Below are 6495 nucleotides of genomic sequence, written 5' to 3'. Positions count from 1 at the left end.
ACAGTGTTTCTCTCTCCTGTCACCCAAGCTGGAGTGCAGTAGTGCACTCTCAGTTCACTACAATCTCCGCCTCCCAGACTCAACCAATTCTTGTGTCTTAGCCTCCCTAGTAGCTGGTACTACATGTGTGCGCCAGCACACCCCGCTAATTTTTGTGTTTTTAGTAGAGATGGTGTTTCACCATGTTGCCCAGGCTGGTCTCAAACTCCTGACCTCAAGTGATCCACCCGCCTAGGCCTCCCAAAGTGCTGAGATTATAGACATGAGCCACTGTGCCCAGCTACCCACTCCAATCTCTAGGTAGCAAAACCAGTGATAATTTGAAGGTATTTTAGAGACAACTATTATCTGGCTGACCCATTTCTCTTCCTCATACAGCTGCATTATTGCCTCCCCTGTTATTATCATTTTTTTGGGGGGCTATACTCTCATAAACACAGCAAATAGTTATGGACAATGTGCTTCTAGCTATATCATCACATATTAATCCTTAAAGTAGAAGATAATTTATATAGAATAATAAACAACTGTTTTTCCCCATTGTTTTGCTGCAGAAGAGGGTTCCCTCACAGAAAAGACAATATGCCAATTAACTGCTATGAAATCTGTAAATTAATTTAAAACAAATCAGCCAGAACAGCATCATGTAAAAAAGCTGGGCTGATTTAAGCTGTGCTCTAATGCCAGTCATTTATCCCATTTCATAAATGGTAAGCTGATAAAATTAATATGTCTTCAATGAGCCAAGTAAATATTAGAAATTAGATCTCTCTCTGACTGGATTATTGGTAGTTGATATAGTAAAATAGTTAAACTACTTTATCGACAAACACAACCTTGTGTGAATAACCATAAGAGTCTAGGAAAGCCAGTAAGGACAAAACTAAAGTTTGATCCCTAAAAGTTCCTACATTTACCTGTTGAATTAGGAACTTTTGGTTTACCCATTGCCAGTAATCAAGGTCACAGAATCGAGCTTCTGGAATATCAGACATTTCTCTATAAATAATATATGAAAGTTGTGTTCAGATACACAAAACACAAAGATATGGCAATTCTTCTATTTATAGAATAATTTTAATAAAATATTATATGCCTTTAATTACATATTTACTTAATAAATGTCTGCATATATACTGAAATCTGGTCAAAGATTTTTTTTATAACCTGATAGCAATGTTCTAGAGACAAATTAAACTTCACCCATTTCAAGCAATTTTGATTATCTACCAATAAAATGTAGACTCAGAGTTGTTCATGTCAAAATTGGATTAGAATATTATACAAGTGCTTAATCTAAAAAGATGAAGCTGAGTGAAAATAATTTTTAAAAAGAGATAAGCACCGCAGGCCAGAGGAGAAGCACGAACATAAAGGGAATTTATGATAAGGAAAATAATCAGAGTTCACATGAAAGAAATTGTTTCATCCAGTATTAGGCAGAATGAATGAGATCTTTCATTTAGCACAATTCAATGAGTTTTCAATTAATTTAATTTAAAATTAGACTAAGAAAATTTATTTTTTTGTCACTAGCTAAGATTGGGAAAGCTAAATTCTTACAGTAAAGGACAAGAGTCTTGAATAAAAGCTACGGATGTATATAATTAGAAATGTTAAGCTTAGCACACCATAATGACAGGAAAATGAAGTATTTGAAAGCATGGTGAATAATGCTCATTTATTTTCCCTAATCACAGGAGTCATTTGAAGGATAAGTCATTTGTGCTTTAGGCAAGAAGATCAGAAAGTTGCCTTCCCCCTTACTATTATTTTTTGGGGGGCTATACTCTCAGAAACAGAGCAATCTAGAAATCTATTCTCTAATAGGAAAAACATTCATAAGAAAAAAGCAGTGAAAAATTATTTGCAGGGGCATTTAAAATGATTTAAAGAAGGATTCCTCAAAAGAAGTATCAATTGTGATGGGAGTAATTCCCCTCTGTGCTTCTTTGAATGAGCTGCACATTGTCCCAACCACTGACAGTTTTCAGGTTCTTACTCTAAGCTTCTCGAAATGACAGGGCAAGATTTAAGGAGGTCATTATTTTGTATCAGAGCAGTATCTATTTTTTCATCTGATGAGTCAATCTTAGTCTTTTACTGAAAAGAGAAAAAGTCAGCTTAGCGGAAATAATAGAAATACAATCAAAGGATAAATAAAATGAAGGGAAATTATTAAACAAGTAGTTTTGCCCTTACGCCTTTTATGAGAAATATCTGACATATGAAAAAGTCATTAAAATGTGTGAGGAAGGAAAAATAACTCATTGACAAGTATATACCTCTTATTATTTTACATTCTACAGGTTTAGTCATAATGTATATCATTATTATATAGTGATAGTCATTATATGACTTTATATATATATTGTCATTATTATATGCCCCATCCACAAGTCTTGGAATCACAGTTTATGTCAAAATTCTTGCAACAGAAGCAGCTTTAAGTGTTAAGAACATTATAGAAAAATACTTTTATAAGGTAAAATTGGATTAAGTTGGATAGATTGTGATTCTAATTTGACAGTAGAAAAAAATGTGAAGTTAAAAAATAGACTTACTATTTTGCCTAGAGCAGATGCAATGAGGGATCAAGATTGAAATAACCAGTTGTATGTATACTGAAAATTCATATGTATTTAGAAATATAAATAAGGTAATTAAAAGTGTATATTGTCCAGGATAGGTGATTTTATAAAGTATATTAGCGCTTTCCTTGGGTTAAGGGAGAATAGGCAAATGGCAGCTAAGAAATACTGGGTTTCTTCTGGGGATGATAAAAGATGTTCTAAAATTGATGTGATGGTTGCACAATGCTGTGAATATACTTAAAACCCTTCAATGATATACTTCAAATGGGTAAGTTGTATTTTATGTGAATTATGCTCAATAACATTCCAAAATGAAAAACTAAATAAGTAAAAGCTCATATTGATGATTTGTAATATTTAATTTGTGCAAGACCTTCTAGAAAAGAAAAATAAAAAATTGGATGGTTAGGCAAAATATGTACTGAAAAACCTTATAAAAACAAAGATAGTCCGGAATGAGGAAAAATGGAAACTTTATTGAATAGAATAATGACTATACAGTATGGTGGAAATGCTGCCAATATTAAAGAAATTTGACATAACTATTGCAAGAGTCATATTATCACCATTATTCCTGCTATGAGAAATGCATGACTTGTGCCTTATCATTGTTCTTATATGTTAAAAATGGATTTTAGCTGTGTGATTGTGAACATAAAATTCATATAATCTTTTAAAGCCTCAGTTTTCTCACATGAATGTTGTGAAACATTTATGAGTAATGACAGACAGTGTGCTTTAATCACTGCTTTCTACCTATGAAAAAAGAGTTTTAGCCTTTGTTTGAATTCTTATTAGGCCAAGGTACACATTATTTTAGTTAAACTTTCCACTTACATTGTTAGTATGTGACATGCTCTGGTGGTGAAACTTTTCTCTGGAATAGGTAATAGCAAAGCAGATTGGAAGCTAAAGGTCTATCCATTGTGATACCTGTCTTCATCTTTCACATTGGTTTGGTAGTCACTATACACACAATCAACTGCATTGTATTTCCATGCCTAATGCAGAAATTGCATTATATATTTTGTAGGCATTAAGAAAGACTTTACCTATTGTTGAATATGGTTAACATAATAGCACCTGTATAGTATTTACTAAATGCCAGGTTCTGGACTAAATTTATATTTCTAATATGAGGAAGGTGTTATTATTTTACCTACTTTTTCATATGGAAAACTGAAGTAACAAGAAGGTATGGGAATTTCTACAATCCCCTACTTTGGAATTAAGAGACAAGGAATCATTTCCCAACTTTCTGGCTCCAGACTCCACCTTTTAAATAATAACTACGTTGTGAGCTCTGAGGAGTAAAAAAATACTCTGAAATAGGAAGAGAAAAAAAATCTGTTCAGGACTGAAACATGAAGAATCATCTCTGCAATTAAGCTGGCAAGGATAACAAACATTGACAAAGTCAGCTATAAAGTTAACCAGAAATAATGCTTTTCTCATTGCAGCTGTACAGTGTCAAAATGGCTCGCCTTCTTTGAATCTACTTCTTTCTCATCAATAACTTGGTCAGCCCTACTTCCTTACTCTCAGCTCTTAAATCAAGGTCAATATGATGCCCAATTGTTAGCCTCCATCACTTCATGACAGCAACCAGTCCTGAGCTCAAATCTACTTCTTTTATTTCCACATTAGATATTGCAGTCAATCAGATCTAATCCTTCTTATCCTCACCTCTTAGAATCATTCATGGTGAACACAAAACTTCCTACCTCCTCAACCCTCACGTAGAAATCCCACTGGCTTGTGTCATGCAATTTACCTTGACATAGCAAGTCAATAAACCTATTTTGCTAGCCTACAGTTTTGTCTCTGATAGATGGTCTGTATTAGATGAGCTTTAACAACTCAGAGTTAGATAACCTGATAACTAATGCACAGCTACCTCATAAATAAATTTCTAGCACCTCCTACATTCCTCTATTGATATAGGTAAACAGGTTAACCTCTTTGAGGTGTAGTTCCTTAACATAAAAGGATAATAATAGTTTATTTCTCATAAGATTTCTTGAGCATTAAGTGAAACAATGCATCTAAATTGAACGTCAGAGCTTAAATTATAATAAATATTCAGTAAATATTATTATTTATATGAAAATAATTTACTTATCATTTATATTGCTTCAAGACCTGTTTGAGATAAAGCCATTATGTAGATGTTGGCACAGATAGATTTATATGTTTTTGCAGAAAGATAGGCAGCCTGTTAACCAGGCTAGTCTCAAACTCCTGATTTCACATGATCCACCCGTCTTGACCTCTCACAGTGCTAGGATTACAGGTGTGAGCCACCACACCTGGCCATACTTAATGTTAATTTTAAGAAAGTGAGTTTTAAGTATTAGTTATGTGTAATTTTAGCATCATAATGGCTGCCATGACGCAAAGAACAATGCCTGAAATGAATCAATTTGGTGAACCAAGTAATGAAAATACAAAACAGATTTGGAGTATTAAGTTGTTAGCATAAATTATGGTATGAAAAGTCAATTTCTATAACAGATTACATTTATTATTTCAACATACGTGTCAGGAACTTTCTCAACCACTTTACATGCAATATATGAATCCCATACCACCTTCACTCAATGAGGCAGGTGCTACTATTACCTTATTTTACAACTGAGAAAGCGAAAACCTAAAAGCTAGAAGACTAAGTGATTTTTCCTCAAATAATAGTTCTATGAAGATTCAAAATAAGGTTGCTGGAATGGAGAACCCACACTGTACTCCATATTGCCTGCTTTTTATCTTTAGAAAAATAAATTTTATGGGCATGGTACAGTGCAGTTGAAGGAAAATTAATTTATTCATTAAATATGTGTTTATATAAAATTAAAATGCTTGCATATACTTACAGAATGGGCCAAGGATTTAAATCTCAAAACCACATTTAGCACTGATGCAACTCCGGTGTAAGTATGAGAGGAGAAAGAGAAAGAGAGAAGCAGTCTGTTGGTGAAGGGCCATGCGTAGGTGTCCAAGGTAAGAAGCTGGGATTGCATTTTGTTAGTGAGAAGTCACTAAAGGCTTTTTTAAAAGGAGAGTAATGATAAAATTTGGGCTATTACAAAAATAATTTTGAGATTTGTGTATATGAGGGATTGAAAAAATAAATTACTGAATTTTAGGTGGTTAAAAAATTATTTCAGAAATTCAGAGTGAAGTAAGTCATTGGGACCAAGAAATAATATGAAAATATTTTAGAGCTATATTTTATAAAAAATATTATGCACTTTTTCAAGTGAGGATGTTAAATGTGACGTCACAGTTTGGCAACTAAGTAAATAATATTGCAATCTAATGAACTAGTCAATAAAAGTGAAAAGAAGCTTGGAGAAAAAATTGAATAAGTACTATTATATCCATTGAGGAGAAGTGATCATTTGGGAAACTGAATAAAAGTCCCCAAAGTCAGCTCAATGCAAAATTCTATACATTTAGTTTGGGTTTTCGATAGGTTAATGGAAAATACAAAGGTGGTTATGACTACTCTAAGTGAATACATAAGGAATGGGATTAAAACATTCGTCTAAAATCTGTAGGGGTAGTCATGGGATCATGCATAAACTTTACATATATTTTTTCTCCTAATGGATTTCTTCCAGTTATGTGAAAATTATTATCGTTTAGTTTTTAAGTGATTGTTTCTCTCCAAACAAATTAAAATGTCATGAGACATTATGATAAAAGATCAAAGACAACATAACTATTACCATCTGATGATGCCAGAATGCTTTTTCACTATATTATATAAAAATATGGGCTGTCATTTTCATTGTGGCCTTCTCTTTATTTCTACATTAGACTTAGTTAAAAGACAGAAGGAAGGAGGAAAGAAGAAGGAAGGAAGGAAGGAAGGAAGGAAGGAAGGAAGGAAGGAAGGAAG

The sequence above is a fragment of the Colobus angolensis genome, unplaced genomic scaffold (genome assembly GCF_000951035.1).
Source record: "Colobus angolensis palliatus isolate OR3802 unplaced genomic scaffold, Cang.pa_1.0 Scaffold191, whole genome shotgun sequence".
In the NCBI taxonomy this organism is placed as follows: domain Eukaryota; kingdom Metazoa; phylum Chordata; class Mammalia; order Primates; family Cercopithecidae; genus Colobus; species Colobus angolensis.
Note: the sequence above shows the minus strand (reverse complement) of the source record.